Source organism: Nomascus leucogenys, chromosome 18 (genome assembly GCF_006542625.1).
Source record: "Nomascus leucogenys isolate Asia chromosome 18, Asia_NLE_v1, whole genome shotgun sequence".
Taxonomy (NCBI): domain Eukaryota; kingdom Metazoa; phylum Chordata; class Mammalia; order Primates; family Hylobatidae; genus Nomascus; species Nomascus leucogenys.
In genome coordinates, this window is record NC_044398.1 from 34,837,825 (window position 1) to 34,857,248 (window position 19,424).

Consider the following 19,424-nt stretch of genomic DNA (forward strand, 5'->3'; position numbering starts at 1 on the left):
CATTTTTAGACCATACAGGGTAACTTCCCGATGTTGCCATGGCATTTGTAAACTGTCATGGTGCTGATGGGAGTGTAGTAGTGAGGATGACCAGAGGTCATTCTCGTGGCCATTTTGGTTTTGGTAGGATTTAGCTGGCTTCTTTACTGCAACCCGTTTTATCAGCAAGGTCTTTATGACCTGTATCTTGTGCCAACGTCCTGTCTCATCCTGTGACTTAGAATGCCTTAACTGTCTGGGAATCAAGCTCAGTAGGTTTCAGCCTCATTTTACCCAGCTCCTATTCAAGATGGAGTTGTTCTGGTTCACACACCTCTGACAAGAAGGCATGGCCTCTGCAAAGGTCTTGAGGCACAGGCTGGCAAGGCAACTGGTTCAGTGTGTCCTGGGTCACTCTCCCCCCATATTCCCTGCCAAGCCACATCCCTGCCCTGGAGATGGCTGGTAGAAAGGAGTAAGGAAGGAAATGGCAGTATTTATTTACAGAGATGCCTGACCTTCTCAGGGATGAAAGGGCCAGGGTATGGGGGCAGTAAACTAGTGCTCAGAGAGATTGAGTTTCCTCTTTCACATCACTTTGGCCAACATTTATGAATTTGAAATTAAATAGAATATTTGGCAGTTCTGACATTTCACAACATTCTAGCTGACCTCCAGTTATAGTTCAAAAGTATAGAAAACCTTGTTGTCAAAATTATATACATACACACACACACACACTCAAAGACACACATATACATACATATATATTGAGAGAGAGAGAAAGTTCCATTTTCTTAGTATTGAATGATTTGAAACTCACTGTGTATTTACTCAGCTGTGCACAGCAATCACCAAATAGCTAAATGGTCAGGAATTTCCATAAAGTAAAACACAAATACCTGATATTTATGCTTTAAAGTTTCCCCTTTCAAACCATCATAATTTAACACTCAGCATGGGGATTCCCCACTGACACCAGGGTTTGAATGACAGAAGGGATCAGCCACTGTATTTTGTTTCCATCAGGATCACATTATCAACCTGTAATTTCTCCATATTAGAAAATAGCACTTAATTTCCAAATAACAAGCAGTTACAGGATGACTTTGCCCCCTGCCACCTAACGTTACTGTCATTTACACCCCTCTTCTGTGCAAAGGCTGAGACAGGGAGCTGCTCCCTCTAGCCACTCATAGACAGGATCCTGGGGCCTCTGTGACCTACAGCCAAGCCACCTCTCAGGAATGGTACTTCCCAGAAGTCCTACTTCCCTCCTTCTCTCATCTCTGAGAGCCTAGGGCCTTTGGTCCCTCTCTGAAGGGAAGCATTTGCAGAAATTCTCTGCATTTCGGCATCTTTCCTGAGTGGCAGGACATTGTCTTCTGGGGGCTTGAAGACACAATGGATTACATACAGACATACATTTATAAGAACATGGCTCAAACAAACTGTTTTCAGAGAAGCCCTGTCTCAATATTATAATTTGTTTCGAGAGCTTTCAACTGTATTAGTTCTGAGGTGTCACGTCCAGAGAAAAGATAGTGATTATTTGTGGTTTCAGAATCCCCAAAAGCAGCTGCATTCAGGAGAGGGTTGCAAAACAGCTACACAAACCGTGGAAAAGGAGAAACACAAAGCCAGAAAGAGGAGTGAGAATTTTCAGGCCTTCAAGTTCAGGAAGACCAAAATCACAACAAAAGAAGACTGATGATTATGAAAATGTTTAAGTCCATTTCTTGGCACACACCATTTTCTGTGGAGATGGTGTGAGGGGTGTAATTCTAAGGGAGCAAGGTATGAGTTTAACATTTAAGAGTGCAGATATGCAGAACTAGGTTTGTGTCCAGGGATGCACACTTGAGATACAGCACAGACCGTGAGAGTCAGGAGCTTGGCTGGAAAGTTGGGTAAGTTTCCCAGGGAAAGGGAACGACAGGACACAACTTTTCCTGTTTCAAAAAATCAGCCTGGGTCCCCCACTTCCAGATGTGAAGGCCCAAGGCCTTGTTGGACTTGCTCCTTCTGGCTTCGGAAAGGGGTAGCTCTGCCACCTGACTAATCCTTGTACCCAGCTAGGAAAGGGCTTGGACTGAGACTGGCCACATTGGAAAGAATTTCCAATGACATTTCTTTAGTCTAATGATACCTCTATGCTCAACAAAGACAGCGGTTCTTATCAATTGCTCTGGCTCTGTACTAGGTAGTGAAAGAGAATGTGGCTTATGCCTGTCCTTGGGATGTTGATTTTGCATAGACTTGAAGGTGGAGAACATGATCAACTGCATACTGCCCATACGTGTGCAGGTTTTATTCTGATGACCATAGTCTTTATTGGAAAGCTTTATTTTTAAATCTCAAAATATCCTTCCAAAGAACTTCCTGTTCCTTTCTTGTGTAATGAACACATTCACATAGAAAACTGCCAGTCTGGGAATAAAGCTGACTTGAGATAAAATTCAAGTTCTGACATAACCATGACCTTGAGTAAGTCATTGAATTCATCTCCCACTACAGAGAAAGACAGATATGTTGACCTAAATTTGAAGTGTTGGGATAGGGAATAAATGATATGTCATATACCAAAAGTCTAGCAATGTTCTTAATACAGCATGCCCCAAACTTCTATTTGGCTACAAAACACATACTCTTTCTCCTCTAACTCCTACTAGTATCCCCAGAATACTTACGAAAGTCTCCGCTCTCCGCATCTGCTGATTCACATTTTCCAGTTTTCCTTCTTCCTGTGAGAGTGAGAAACAGAACATTTAGGCTGGCACATTGCAGTTCCTTTGCCTTAGGGCTAACTGACCTCTTCAGATGTCAAAGTATTGTGAACTCATATTGGGAATCCCCTTTTCTGAAGTGGCCTGACAGGGCTTTGATAATCTGAGAATCTTTGGCATAGTGACTGTGTTCCACTGTGACTTTCCTGCATTTATCATTTAATCAGACATGTTTAGTTTCTACAATGGATACTTTTCTTCCCAGAACAATGTTGGGATAAATATGTCATTTAAGAACCTTCCTTTATGTCTTGCTGATCTCCCATCAAATTTTATCTTGGTCAGATAAAGATCAGATTGTCCTTCTCTCTATGAGTGTGCAATGATTGGGGAGGTTGCGAGAAGGGGGCTAACAATAACTGAGCTTTTGCTGTGTGCTCCCAGAGGAGGATGTGGCAAGGACACAAGACACAGGACTAGAACTCTGCGGACGCAGTCTTGTCCATTGCAAGAAGGGGCAACCAACCCATTTACAGATGAGCAAACAGAGGCCCAGACGTTATTCAACTGGTTCACGTTCACATGATGCTGGATACAGGTAGCGCAGATTGTTTGCTTTTTTCTGCTGCAGAATGAGGTCTTACCATGCTTCCTCTTTAGCTACCCTGAGGGTTTAGTGCTGGCCTCTCATGGTTTGCTCTTCCCAGTGCTATCTATGGATTGTACACAAAGACTCTGGTTTTGTCAAGCTGGCTTTGTCAAGTTGACAATCCATGTTAAAGAGGTCCTGAGGACAAAGAATCCCAGAAGACGAACTTCTGCCACTTGACCTGGTGTCCTGGGAGATGCCTGAGTGATTGATCTTCCCTCTGGGCCCTGGGAGGATGGAGTTTAGAGATCAAAGTTCGAGGTCCCTGAGGAGGCATTAGGCTAAGAGAGCGCCCTTCGCAGAAGACATGGAGACAACACCCCTGAATAAAAGGAACAGAATAATTAAATATAACTAGAAGATTAAATTTAAATTGGCACACAACCCAAATTTTAAGTTTGGGTTTTATCCTAATGTCTACCAGGGCTTTAAAATCTTTTTGTTTCATAATATTCACCAGGAAAAATAGAGGTATAGCTTATGTTAGTTCTGTAGCTTAAAATTATCTTTTAAAAAATTCTCACACTAGATACAATATTAGGTTGTTCTTATTAGTTTTTCTATAAAAACACATTTGCAAGAATAGTCTGGTTTAAAATCTAATGGAATCATAGTTTATAAATGCTCAGTTAAAGATTTAGGTGAATATGATTGTCCCATCAATGAGTGTTGCGGAAATCTGTTCATGGAAATTAGATTTTTGATGCTGCTTCATTTCCCCGGTGGCATATTATCATCTCTTTAGCTACATTTTCCATTGGGTTATTGCTGCAGATGTAGCCTCAATGTCAAAACATTTGGGAAAAACAGTATCATATTGCAAACAGCCTCAGTGATACGTTGGGGCCATTTGGGGAAGAGGACAGACTATCCAAGGTTCAACCTCATCATGTCCACACTGAACTTACAGAAGCAAGATTCACAAACCTGCGGGCTGGCTGTCCCCTGCCTGGGCTATGATTGATTTAGAAATCATGTGGGGCTGAGGCTTGAAAGCTGTGAGTTGCTGGGGAGGATGGGGCTGGCAGAGGCAGCTCTAAAATTGTCAATGCATAATTGCCTGTCTGCCAGGTTATCATTATTCACTTGGGGTTGCAACAGGGATCACATTAATACACTGACAGCTGACTCCTTAGGAGAACAGCTGAGTAGAACTCATTCTCACCCAGAAAAGATTCAGTATGCAATCAAGGTGAGGGACAAAGCAAATCTCCTCAAAATTTCTCTCCATCTCTCTTCCTCTGTTTGATGCCCCTTTGGAAAGCTCATTTATAAAGTAGCCATGGTTGCAGGGTGATTGCTATTCTGTACATCTATCCAAGAAGAGACTCTGATATGTTGATCTATGTAAGACTCTGATATGTTCAGCCACTGAGGATTCTATTTGTGAAAGGGTTTAATAGGTGTTTTGGGGAAAGGCCATGGCCCCTGTCACTGTGGAGTTAAAACTCATGGTTGATAAGACTCTGATGTAAACCTTCCACCTTAACAGGGAAGATGTGGGGACCCAGGGCCCCTAGAAGGGTTGATATTTGAAGTGATTCTGTAGGCACAGGTGTTTTCCTCAGACCAATCCTATAGACAATATTCCTTGAATTTACTGAGGGAGGAGGTAGGATGAAAAAGCAGATCAGCAACCCCGACAGGATTGCTTCTATCATAGGGCAAAATGAAGAGAGACGGGCTATGGGTTGGGATATTCACAAAAACAAGGATAAAGTTGTTTATCCTCTTTTTAACCTGGAAAGATCTAGACAGAAAAATGGGTTGATAAAGACCCAGAAGGGAAGAGAGGAGAGCTGCCAGCAAACAGGATACCTTTAGAGGGAGCACAGGGCCTATCCTGTGCTGGTAAAAGGGTAAGTGGTGAGAAGGCCACACCAGGGCTTTATAGAAGCAGACACCAGCAGAGCGGTCCTGGTCACCAAGAGAGTAGTAAGTCCTGTTCAGGGAGTGGATGGGCCACAGAGAGCTCTGTAGAAAAGGGAGGTGGATGTACCTGTAATTTCTCTTTGGCAACTCTATGCTAGACACAACTGCAGTAAGCAGTGGATGAGAACACTGGAGCTGGACTCATACCACCTGGGTTCAAATCCTGTTCCTGCCACTTGCTACTATTCATGACAGTGGAAAAGTTTACCACCTGTGGCAGACATAGAGATAGGTTGCTCAGGTTGTTTTCAAGAATGGACTTGCTGCTCAGTTGAGAAGAGTGTGGATAGCTGACAGCCTCTAGCTATTAGGCATACAGTTCGTCCACGCTTACAAGCTGAAGTCATGCTGCTCTTAGGGCAGCCCTTCCAATGACTAAGCATGGCAGAGAAAAAAGGGTCCAGGCATTTCCTTCAAAAGGGGGACTCCTCTAGTGGGCAGTCTTTGCTTTGTTTCTTCTGGGACTGTGCAGAGACCTTGTCAAGTCTGCATGGTGGTCTGATGGCTCCTGATGTTCTGTCACCCAGGCTGGATTGCAGTGGCATGATCATGGCTCACTGCAGCCTTGAGCTCCCAGGCTCAAGCAATCCTTCTTCTCAGCCTCCCAAGTAGCTGGGACTACAGGTGTGTGCTATCACAACCAGCTAAATTTTTGTATATTTTGTAGAGATAGGGTCTCCCAATGTTGCCCAGGCTGTTCTCAAACTCCTGGGCTCAAGCAAACCCCCAGCCCCAGCCTCCCAAAGTGCTGGGACTACAAGTATGAGCCACCACACCCCAGGAATTACTCCACAATAAGCTTTTCTATTTCTAACTCCATCTTAGCCACTGCTTTCCAGAGAACCTATTAGTGCCATGGCCCTATAGCTCAGTTTCTTCACTTGCAAATTGAAGATGGAGATAATCATTCCAGGCAGACAGGAATCAGGCAATGGTGGTGCTAAGCATGAGGAAGTAATTTCACTCCAAAGCAAACAGCACGTGTAGAATCAGAGACTTGTGAAACATCATGGCTTTGAAACAGTCTCACCTAATGCAAAACAAGCACTCAGTGACCCAGCAGCCGTTGTGATACTTGTGATACGTACACCATTTCTTCAGGACAGTTGAACAGTTGCCTAGTGGCATGGAATCCATGTCACACCTGGAATTTTGAGAAGAACAAACTATTCACAAATAATACTCTTCATTATTTCAAACAGGGCAGACTAGAGCCTAGAGCCTGCTAGAGTCTTGCCTGGACTCATGAAGCCTATATTCGCATGTCCCGCAAGCCAATTTACATTGGACTTATGAGTGTAATCTCTCTAGAGAGAATGAGGTCCTTTAGACTCAAGCGTATTCTCTGTCCTTCTTTCTTCTTTAGATATATGCATTTGAACCCATGAACAACCAGCAATTTGTGTGTATCTCAAGAAAATAATGGAAATGTGGCCAAAAATGTCAATAATTAGGGAAAGCTAAAAAAGAAAAAAGGAAAACTCCAGGAACTCAATTGGTGTAGTGTTTTCCCTTCAAGAATGTACAACTACTGTTATTCATGACATTTTGGGTAACTGCACTGAACCACGTCTTTGGCAGTGGCTTGTGCTGCCCACGGCTAAATCATTCTCTCACCTTGATTTGCCACGTGCATTGGTTCCAATAAATCACACCCCACTTACCCCCATGCCCCGACCTTATGTTTCACTCCCTCAATTTCTGTTTTTCAGCCCTTTCAGGTTTAACAAATTTCTAAATTGATATAAAATTTTAAACGATTAGACCATGTTTAGTGGTCTGATGTTTATAGAAAAGTATTATATTCTTAATTCATGGCTCATTCTATTGTATTACCACACACACACACATACACACACACGTACACGCAAACACACACACAGGCACAGGCCCTTTTCCTTCTGCCTTGACACCATCACATATCTGCTCTCTGCTGGAGCTTTCATCACTATCCATGCCACTTTACCTGTTTCCAATCTACCAAAGTTACTACGGTGCTGGGTCCTTCGAGCAGAATGGAGAAGTTTCCCATTCTCTTCTGGAATCTCTAATATTTTGAGAGAATATTAGAGATTCTTTACTCTGTCCCTCCCTTGGTTCAAAGTTTCTGCCCCACCTAGACCCACTGGTAACCACTCAGTGAGGTGAGCTTTTCAGGGTGGAAATATTTGCTTGAATATTGCTGCTATAAATATCAACATTTATTGCATTGAGTGACTTCCAGACTCTTCACCAGGACTACTGAAGAAAAAGGAAAGCATCTCTCACTCATATCTAGGCATGTATTAATAGAGCCCTCTTCTCATGTCCTCTGTGCATCTCTCTCCCTCTGTCTCTCTTTCTCACACATCCTCACTTTTTTTTCTCTACACACACACACACACACACACACACACACAGAGAAACACACACTTCTTCCCCCTCCCTCCACATTCACCCTTATGCCTCCCCACTTATAGAGGAAAAAAATCATAAGTATTTTCCCCCATCAAACCTGTCTTCTGGACAGAAGAATATATCTGTCTCATTAGATGAGAAGCAAGGTTATCTAAGTTTTCTAGGTTTGCTAGAGAGTGAGTCTTGCATTCCCCATTAGATGATAAGTTCACATGCTTAGCAAGCAGAGAGGTAGAGTCATTGGGTTTTGTAAAGAAAGCCCACTAAAAGAGGCTGCTGTTCAATGCCACCTGGAAGGAGGAAATAGGAAATGCTAGACCAGCATCCCTAATGGCCACCACACTAGGAGTGTGGTCTTGGGCAAGCTACCTAATTTTTCCCTGAATTTACAAATCGAGATGATAATCATATTTTCTACACAATAGAACCACTATAGAATGAAATGAAAAAAGAAAACCACCCAGCCCTTGCACAGTGCTTGGAATATAGCAAATGTTCCCTAAATGTTAGATATTATGACTTTTGTTTCCTAGCTTGATAAAAAATTGTAAAGTTTACAGTCGCAGGAAAAATAGAATTCTAACATATGTTTCACAATTTACACTGCAGATCTGCTGTTCTTTTGACATTTCTATAATATTTCCAAGTGTAGCTATGTTTGCCCCTCTGGGCCACTGAGGTAGGAGGTTGGCATGGTAAGGGTGAACCATTATCTCGGTTTCCCATTTTCCTAATACTCCACGAATGGCCCAGAGATCATGTTCGGTTGAATGTTTCATGCAACCTGCTTTTGTGTTTTACTTTTTCACAAAATGAAATGTTAATGCATGAAAGATCATTTACATATGGCCTACTAGTTATTTAAGAAAACAGCAATTAAACATGTTGAGATAATTAACAGTGTGCATACGATTAACAATGCTTTTTAGATGCTAGACATTAATGGAGTAGATGCCAAGTAAATGTAATCCCACACTTCAGTTAGGATTTGTTAATTATATTAATTTACGAATTAAAAACAACAATCAAACAATCACATTCATTCAAACACAATGAGTATTTTAAAAGTTGAAATAATCAAGGGGAGTTTCTGCTCTGAGGACAGAATGGAATGGATTAACTGTATTTTCTGTTCCCACCAGAGGACAGGGTAATTAAGGACAAGAAATATCCTGCTACACTGCAGGCTGCCCAAAATGGACTCATCCAACCCTTTCATAAGCATATTTTTTTTTCAAGCTAACTTGCCTACTGGTATCCAACAAAACGGAATTGTTCTGCAGCTGTGATTCATGTGCCCTTCTGTGGATCTCATTCCTGTGTGACCTCACAATACAGTATGGATTTTAACTGAGACACATGGAAACATCAGGTAAGCGCCTGTCTCAGAGCAGTGTCTCAGCTACCTGGGTCTGTGGTTACAGACCTTATAAGTTGGGGTGATTCATATCCACTCATATTCACAGCAACATTTACAATCCCAGGACTGCTCCCAGATCATCATAGTCTATTTTTGAAGGTGGTGACCCCAATGCCATTGCTATGGGGCATCCAGGAACGTATGTCTCTCCAGTGTCTGCTGAGCCACTGGCACATGCAACAGTTCCATTGTGAGGCAGCGGAATCCAGGGTAAATAAATGTTAGACACACCAGCTCCACCACTGACTGGCTGAGCGGTCTTGGGCAAGATTACTTGCCTCAATATTTCTAAAAGTGTAAAATGTGGATAGGATATTATTATCTAGTTCATGGAGTTATTTTGAGAATTGAAATGAGATAATCACTTGAATGTTAATTTCTTCCACTTGTTCTGGATGTGTTTAAGCCCTTAGTATTCAGGCAGTTGCAGCAGGGTTCATTTAATTTGGAAGAGAGGGAGCGAGAAAGAAGGGAAGAAAGAAAACAAATCAGAAAAGAAGAAAGAAGGAAGAGAGGAAGAAGGAAGGAGGGAGGGAGAGAGGAAGAAAAGAAGGAAGAAAGTGAGAGAGGGAAGGAGGAAGGATAAAGGAAAGGAGGAAGAGAGAGGAAGGGAGGTAGAGATGGGAAATTTAAATTCTTTAGTTGGCTGTCTCATGGATCTACAGTCAGGAGTGGCTCTGGCTGTACAGATAAAGACTGTAAATATAAGGGGCAATAAAAGGGAGGTGAATAGTATAAGTGATAATTGGAACCTGGGTTTGATTCCCAGATTATGGCAGGGAAGGTAATTGGCATTGATTGATCATCTATATCAAATTTGACCCTGTGTTTGACATTTTACCCACACTCTTTTCATACAGTTGGTGAGTTTCTAGGCTCTGATTTGAACACACGTTCCTATCTATATCTCTGATTTCACAGAGGTCAAGACCTAAGTTACTTTCCTAGTCTCCTTTGGCCTGTTGGGTCTGTTTGTGTCCTGAGAGATGGACTCTCCACTTGTCTGGTTGTCAGCTTCCTCCCCAACAAGTTCTTAGGTACCCCCATGTCACAAGCCTCCAGAGAGGAGCTGTCTGATTTCCCACCCTGGGTGAGAAGATGGAGAAAGATCCTAAACATATCTTCATGTTCCAGGACCCACAGGCTCAAAAAAGTGCAGTCATTTCTTTGTTAAAAACATAGCTGAGTTTGGGGTCTCTGTCTGCATTGAAAGTACTTCTGGCTTCATGCTCAAAACTAAACATATATCCCTCTCCTGACCTTCCACAAAAGATAATAGTTTGAGCTTCTATAGGCAAAGCAATTTTTGTTTACAAACCCTGGATCTAAAAAAGCATCAGGATTTCAAGTATTTTAATGTTTATGGGACTTTGTCCTACTTATTCCCTCTGCCTGCTTAGTTTTCTCTTGTACTTTCACATCCCATCCCCCTAACCTGGTAAATTATTATGGATTTTTTCAACATTATCGCAATAATCACCTTCTCCAGGGAGCCTTCCCTGATTATACTCTTTCATCCAAATGTGGGTTTGGGTCTGTCTTTCTGGGACTTCCATTATCATCATCATCACTCTGAGCATTAACTGCCACTTTGAGCTTCTGTACTCCTTAGCATACCAAGTTCCTCCAGACATACTCTATGGCTTGATTTCTATTCCCTAATACCTACCTATTCGTGCTGAGATCTAAGGAGGTTCACCCTATCAAAAATGGTCATACTCAACTGGATTAATTAATCTGATCAAGATGTTGAGGTCCCATAGAATCCAAACAGCTCTAGCAATTCAAGCAATTGTTGTTAGAGGACTCCCAGCATGTTCTCATTAGGATGAGCACAGTTGAAACTCATTAGTGTGTCCCATCCATACTCCCTGGAAAGGGAGTGAGATTTATCTAGAGCAGGCAGTTTAATCTAGCTTCCTTCACCACATTCATCTATAGCCACAGGGACTGAGAAGAAGGTCAGAAATTATCCCATGATTTAATCAATGCAAGAGCTAATCTCGGCAGTTCAAATGAAAGGAACCACCTGTTCTTCAGCAGCCCTTTTTTTGGTTATCATTACAGTTCAGTCTGAAAGTGAAATTTTCCTTTTGTTCCTGTTTTCTTCTCCTTGGCATTATACGGTGCTGTGGGGCAGCCCTTCTCAAATCTACATGCATCTGAGAATCAACCAGGGATTAATCAACCAGATTCAGTTAAAATACTGAACCTGATTCAGGAAGTTTGGGGACGGGTCTGAGATTCAGAGATTACAACAAGCTCCCAGGCTAAGCACTGCTGCCGCTGGTCCATAGAGCACATATTGAGTAGCAAGGGTATAGAGACACAGTTCTCAACCTCAGCTGTACATTTCAATTACCTGTGGAATTTGATAAAGGGTCAATTCCTGAGCCCTGTCTCAGACCATTTAAATCAAACTATGGATGAGGCCCAGGCACGGTATTTTGTAAAATCTCTTCTGGAAATTCCAACACATAGCCAAGGTTGAGAACTGTTGGCCTGGACCACAAAGTGTTCCCAAAATGCAATCACCAGAATAGCAGCTTCAGCATCAACTGGAAACTTGTTAGAAATACAAATTCTCGGTAAATAGATACACAAATTGTGATCTACACAATGACTGAAATATTATTCAGCAATAAAATTGAGTGAAATACTGATACATAACTACAACATGAACAGACCTCAAAAATACTATGCTAAGTAAAAAGAAGGTCAACCCAAAGGATCATATGTTGTGTGATTCCAGAATAGGCAAATCTATAGACACAGAAAGTAAATTAATGATTGCTGGGGACTAGGAGTGGGAACTGGGAGTGACTTCATAGATACAAAGGTTCTTCCTGGTGTGATGGAAATATTACAAAAATAGACTGCATTGATGGTTGTACAAATAGGTAAAATTTTTAAAAATTACTGAATTGAACACTTAGAATGGTTGAACTTTTTAATATGTAAAGTCTATCTCAATAAAAAATAATGTAAATGTTCTTGCCACACCCAGAATAGTCAATCAGGAGTGAGGCCTATCACTATGTGTTTATCAAGCCCTCCAGGTGACTCTGAGGCACACTCATCTTTGGGAACTCCTGGTGTGGAGTGGGAAGGTCTTCAGAGTTCCCTGCTGCTAGGGTAGGGACACTGGTAGGAGTTTTAGAGTAGAACCACCAGAAAACTGCTCCAGGTCATTGCAAAGTGAAGGCAAAATAGCATTCTCGAAACAATTAAGAGTGTAGAATACCAGCTTTCTCCTACTACTAAGAGATTTTTACTCCACTGTTTCTGGAATGCTATTTTGTAAGAGTAATTTTCCCAGGCTGCCTTCTCTTAGCCTCGGTAGCCTAATCTGTAATGCAAATAAAAACAAATGCCTTTCAGGCTTATTGTGTAGATAAAATTAGAGGACAAACATGAAAGCTCCTAACAGTAATAGACTCATATTGGGCACTTACACTGCATATAGTGAGGAGAATAACAGATATGGGTCTATTTTCCTTCATATAACTGTCATGATTTAGCCTCTTCTGAGAAGCCCATTCTGGAGTTTTCTGTGGTACTGGGGAAGCTTTCTGCCACCTTCTTTAGAATACTTTTTTTTTCCCCAGCAAATCCATATTATTCTGGATCTTTTCTCACCTCTTGGGTCTTACTTAAGGCTGCTTATTCTCTAAGACGTACATACGCATTTGCTAAGTTGAAGAAAGCTTTAGGAGAATGCCCCTGATTGAGTTCTATCCTCTTTGTTACTGCCAGAGAAGAAACAGCATTTTTACCACAGAAATTGGCGCTCCTGAAAAGACTCCTGCTCTTATCTTGGAGAGGAGAAATTGCTCTTTGCACTCCTTAATCTAATGGGTAGACTAAACATCACAGGAGAAGAATAAGTGCATGTTCCCCAAAGCCATCCACAATATATACTAAGACAATCTGAGTTCAGCTCCAATGCAACAAAAAGAAGTAGGTAGAATTTGCCTCCAGTAGAATATATTTTAGGGTGACATATAGCACTTTATAGCAATTGAAGCTTACGTCAAGATGTAATCAACTAATCATTGGTAATCATTGGTAATTCAGATGTGAATCATGCTAATTTTCAGACAAACAGCCCTTCAGAAGGCCCCACTGAATTTCAGGCACAGGTGTTTATGATGAGCAGCAGCATTTGGACCCGGGGAGAAAGCCCTAGCGCTGTACGGTGGGACAGTGAGACAAGGAAGCCATGGCTAAATTGCTGAACTCTCAGTCATCTTTTTATGCCTCTGCCCACCCTTAGCCAGCCCACGAAGAGACAGAGCCATTTTCTTCTTCCCTGAAGCTCTTTAATGCTCTTGAAAGGCATTCATTTCAATTGGCTTTCTCTTCCAGTTGCTCAGTTAATGTGCCGTGATTCAAATGGAAAAGGCTTCATCCCAGCCAGTATAATTTGTCTGCCATCTATGTCCCATTATAAACTTCTCTAAAGAAGTGTCTGTGTCTTGTCCACTGATGTGTCCTACGCGGAGAATCCTGCACATTGCAGCAGAGCACTATGCACTTAACATGCTCTATTAACAGTTAATATTCACACTGCTCCTGTGAGGACAGCATTATTATCTACAATTTTTCAGGAAGTACATAGTAGAACTGGGGCATGAATCCATGCCTCTCAAACATCAAAGTCCATATTCTTCATTTATTCCCTCTTTATCTCATTCCCTATTTGTATCTAGAAATAAGCAGCAAGTTTGCTGTCCTGGAACTTGACCCTCCAGTTTATCCCCTAGTTTCTGAGTTATTTGGGATAATAGAGGTTTATAAGCCTTGCATGTCCATGCAGTGACAAGAGAGCAAGTCTATGCTCCCTCCTTGCTGTTTTCTGAGGCAGCACCAATTGTTTGAGCCAAATCCATCTCTGCCGAGACCTCTGAGTCCAGTTCTGCCCATAAGCTCTTTAAACAGCTTGCTCATCCGGTCTATAACAGTAAAAATCCCTGGTAAGACAAGCCAGGAATTGCTTGAAATTCCAATTAAGCCAAGTTTTACCAAAGCCTTTTCCATTATCTCAGTAAGCTGCTTTCTACATTAAAAGGCTCCTCTTAATTAATTCTTTGTGCAGGTCTGTGGACATGCAATGCTTTATTATGACCCATGAATTCAAAAGCAAGGAAATAAAGTGTAGATAAGCCGTACATTGAGCTCTTGCTATCAAATCAAAGCAGTGTCATGGTGCCCTGTCGCTGGTCGTGGCTAATTGCTTTTCACATCAAAAAAGAAAGCACCCCTCAACAGATGGCTGCAGAAGACATTAAAGGGCTCTTTCTGGTCTTTGGTATGAATAATGGCATCTCCTAGGGGGTTGCTTGTGTAACTGTGTCACATCCTCCTCTAGACAGAAAACAGAGGCAGCAGAAAGATGGCCCTCTATTTCCCATATTTCTAGCCCAGTAGTGAATGCATATGAGGGGGTTGTTGCATGAATAAATGCATGTGGTGAGAATGTTTGCATGATGCTAACAGATTTCTGGCTTCTGACATCTTACCACCAGATGACTTCCTGTTGAGGGTTCCATCATAGAGCACCCATCCTACTAAGACTGGCTGCTTTTCTTGTGTCTACTGTGCTCTGCCAGTCTCCCAGGTATCAAAAGGCACTGGTTTCAGAGGCCCGATCTCCCTCCAATGCAATCCTACATAGAGATATTGAAGCAGTAGACCCCCTCTTTAGCTTAACCCAGTCTTGTTCAATGCCTAGTTAGAGGCTAAAAAAGTGGAATTGTTTCTACTGGGTATACAGGCTCAACCTGGTCCTCTGTGGACTTTGTGTTTCTCTGACCTGCAATGTTTATTTTCCCTTTTCACTCATGAGTTCAGCTTCACACAGATTTTGTTTTTGTTTGTTTTAAATCACATTCCTCAGGATCTGCTACCAACCCCCGAAAAAAAAAAATCCCTCTTACACTTTGCAATACTTCCCCTTCAGGTAGTTGTTGCTCCAATGTTAGATTTGCCCAGACTTGAATTCTCTATGTAAAAGTCAAGTTCTCGCTGACTTAGACAGTTTCTCTGGGCAGAGAAGTCAAGGCAGGCAGTCCTGAATTTGGAGTTAAACAGGATCCTTGGGAACCAGGGATCTGGCTGCATGTAGTACTAGCAGGGTGAAAAAATGATGATGAGGAGGAGAAAGGGGAGTTTCAATTCAGTCTGACAACAGGTTTAGATTTTAACTATGCTGGGATAAAACTTTAACAAAATTGATACCATGCCCAAAAATGGGTGCTACAATGAAATATGTTCAAAGTATCTATTTCTTTCTCTGGGGCTCAGGGCACTGAGCTATAAGAGGCTGGGTCCTTACTTATAGTGTTTTGTTACTCATTGTGCAGTATGAGGTGGCAACTGAATACAGGGTTGAGAGTTGTCAGAGTCACAAATATTCTCCAGAGTGTGCAGAATGACAACCTCGGTTTTCAAGAAGAAGACATTCTGAAGGTATTTCTAATTGCTTTCATTGAAAGCCATAAAAGGAAACGACTATAGCAGATAAGGTGAGATGGCTTCTGGGAATAATATCTGCCTCTCAAGATTATGCTTGATTTATGGTTTTGCATTACTGAATTCTAGGGTTCTTCCTCCTACCTCTCTGTAAAAGCCATTTCTTTATCTCCATCCACACTGATAGATGGTTTAAGTTCAAGCAAGAGCCTTTTCTCACAGGGAATATTACAGCAGCCTCCTGTCTCACCCATTGTCCTACCAACTCCATGAAACACTTGGAGCTATCCTTATAAAACAAAAAACTGACTGTGTCAAGCCCCTAAAGAAACCCTACCATAGTCCCCTATATCCCCCTTTGGGGTGAAGACCACATCCCCCCATTATGGAGCTGGGAAGGTCGATGAGACGCCACTCAGCACAAGGCAGGCATTCATGGTAGGGGACACCAGGCCCCACTGCTCCCCAGCCTTTCCTCTCACTTGTCTGTCTCCTCCTCTTGTCTATGACTTTTTCCTTAATGTGTGTTGGCTTCCTCAGCATCTCTGTGTTTTGTTACTCCTAAAATGTTTTCAATGAGCTCATTTATGTTATCACCATTTATAAATATTTGCTTTAGGTCAGGAAATGCTGCAGGCACTGAAGACACAGCCATGAGCTAGAGCAGCCACTGCCCTCATGGAGCTCACCTGGACAAGGAAGGGGGGGTGTTTTCATGGAAGGCAGCCAAGAAAACTTTCCTGTTGAGCAGAGATCTGAAAAAGGGGAGGGCATGGATCATAAGGGACCAGAGTGGCTGGAGGAGGTAGTTGTGGGGAGAGAGGAATGTGGTAAAGTCAGAGAGAGGTATAGGAGACCTGTGGCCAAATATAAGGAGTTTTAATTTTATTCTCAGTAAAACAAACAATTACTGGAGGACTGTAAACAAAGAGGTAACATTGCTTGGGTTTTCCAAGGATTTTGTAGGCTGCTACATGGAGAGCAAGTAGACTGAAGGGGATAAGGTGGAAAAAGGAAGGACAATGGGGAGACTATGGGGTGACAGTGGCTATGATATAGGTGGTAAGCAGCTGAATTCTACGTATATCTAACTGGGTTTGCTTGTAGATTGGATCAATGGTATAGAGAAAGAGAAGAAGTAGGAAATAGGGAAGAATTGTTCTAACATTCTTGGCCTGGATAATTCCAATCACCTAAATGGTAAATACTCAGAGAATAGCAAGGGGGAGTAAATACGTATATTTTCACACTGCTATCAAATGGCCAATTCCCTTCCTTACCTGCCTGCCATCTCCACCACTTCCACCCCTCTGAGCTACTCTAACTAGAAGTTGTTCATTATCTACAGCTCAACTCTGGGTTCCTGAAGCTTCCACCCACTTGTCCCAATTCCAGTCCAGGCACAGAATTCATCTAAGTCATGGTCTATTGTCAGTGGTGATGTCCCTCATGGAACTTCCCTGAAGGCCATGCATGACATCCTCAGCCTAGTCACTCCCTTTCATACTTTGTCCATCTCAGACACTTCCCTCTGAGTACTTCTAGTTTTTCTATATTCCCATTAAAACTGGTATTCAGGAGGAACAAAAACTACCAGGTGGACTTGAAAAAAGAATTCTAGAAAGACGCCTCTCATTCTAGAATATTTACTTTTTTTTCTAGAATATTTACTTTTTTTGTTTCTTAAAGAAGGATCACACCTTATCCACATAGCTGCCTGACCCTGTGCATGGTCCTGATCGATCATACCACATCCTCACTTCCATACCCTTCCAGCCAACATGAGCCCTCTTATATACTCCAGGGTGAATCACGTGCTGTATGACTCCCAGAGGCTTCCCATCATTTCTGTCTTAGCCTAAGTCTCTACTACATTGTGAACTACCTGGCCATTCTTGCCTCCTTTCTATTCTTGTCACACACCTAACCATTGCTTTCCCAAGGCCTGACACCTACCATTCTCTTGGCCTCAAAGCTTTTCCACCAGCACCAACTGTGATTGGTTTAGTCTCATCTTCTGGGTTTCATCTCTGCTATTACCTCTTCAGAGAAGCACACCTATCCTGACTACTTTATCTTAAGCAGTACCCATTTACTTCCCACCTGTACCTTCATAGAACCCATACCTATTTGTAGTTGCCTTGCTGACTTATTAAGTTATTTGTTCATTGGCTACCACCCCACCATAACGTAAGCCCACTAGGACAAAGGAGCATGTTTGTCTTGCTAAGTGCTATATTATCAGCATCCCTAAGGTCTGGCGCCTAGTAGAGTTGCCATGCTCTACAGGATGAGTGGAGGATTCTGAGGCATGTTAAAGTGTAATTGTAAAGGCCAACGCACAGAAAGAAAATGAAAATTCACCTCTCTCCAAATAAATTGCTGAAAAAATTTTGTGCAAATCCATCTGAAACTTTTTTTAACAAAGCTGCTTTTCTTAAAAGATGAAAACATACCAAATATGATAATTCATAATTTAAAAAAAATGTGGCATTAGATTGTGGCATCACTCCTTAAGAACTAGTATACTAGTAACCATATAATGGTAATCATATTTTTCTATTAATATATGAATCATATTTGTTTATTATATATGATATTTAAAATGTGATGACATGCTTAATGGTTGCTTTTTATTATATCATATTCATGTACTATAATTTAAATATAGTTTATTTTCAGATGTTTAATCTCCCCTCTTCCAATTTGGAAGTTCATAATTAATATTTCATGGAATAAATTTTAACAAATTTATATAAGCACCTATTTCTAATTATTTACCTATCATATATACATAAAAGTAGTTTCGCTGGGTTATTTTTATTCTTTTACTTATTAATTTAAGAGTTTTTTAAATTTTAAGATTAAAGACTGCATTAGTCCATTCTCACACTGCTATAAAAGAAATACCAGAGACTGGGTAATTAATAAAGAAAAGAGATATAAATTGCTCACAGTTCCACAGGTTGTACGGGAAGCATGGCTGGGGAGATCTCAGGAAGCTTTCAATCATGGTAGAAGGAGGAAGGAGTCATGTCTTACATGGCCAGGCAGGAGGAAGAGAGAACAGGCGGAGGTGCTACATGTTTTTAAACAACCAGATCTCCTGAGAACTCACTCACTATCCCCAGAACAGCAAGGGGGATTGTCCCCACGATGCAATCACCTCCCACCAGGCCCCCCCTTCAACACTGGGGATTACAATTCAACATCAGATACGGGCAGGGACACAAACCCAAGCCATATAAAAGACAGATTCTGTATGTCTTATGTGTTGTCCTCAGTTTTCTGCTTCTATAATAAATTTCTAGCAAATTTTTTCCTATATAACTTTTCAATTTTGTTTTGTAAAATCTATTAATTTTTTTCTTAATGGATACTGCTTTTAATGCCATTCTTAGAAGGTTTTCAGAAGCTAATAATTAACATATATTTGCCATTATTTAATTTTGTTCATGCTTTTATCACTTAACTTTGTAATTCCAAAATTATTGTGTATATAGTAGAGTGAGCACTTAAATTAAGTTTTTCTCTAGTGGCTTGTCAATTGCTTAATTTTAAAAACAGGCAATCTTTTCATCCTGTGATTAAAAAAATTTCTATCATATATATTATCTAGAAACTTTGTTGAATATCTGGGATTCCCTTTATTACTTGTTATTATAGTTTCCTATACTCGTTATTATATGTTTTATAGCTTAATGGTCCCAAAGTTTTGCATCAGTTTTAGTGCTAGTTTCATATAGTTCATTGAAGTTTGCATTAGTCTCTTATTCTTTGATAGCTCAAATAGCATTGGATAAAATTATTTCAAAGAACAATCTAGCTTGAACACTTATTTTTGAGG

General features: G+C 41.3%; 1 long non-coding RNA gene across 1 annotated transcript; it reads right to left on the minus strand.

The window, feature by feature from the left end:
• Positions 1-2,911: 2,911 nt before the first annotated feature.
• On the minus strand, positions 2,912-8,917 carry LOC105739002. Its single transcript, XR_004026788.1, has 4 exons — positions 8,721-8,917; positions 7,781-7,973; positions 6,375-6,430; positions 2,912-3,676 (listed from the first exon to the last, which is right to left on the minus strand). It is a non-coding gene; the product is annotated as an uncharacterized LOC105739002 (long non-coding RNA).
• Between the last annotated feature and the right edge of the window lie 10,507 nt (positions 8,918-19,424).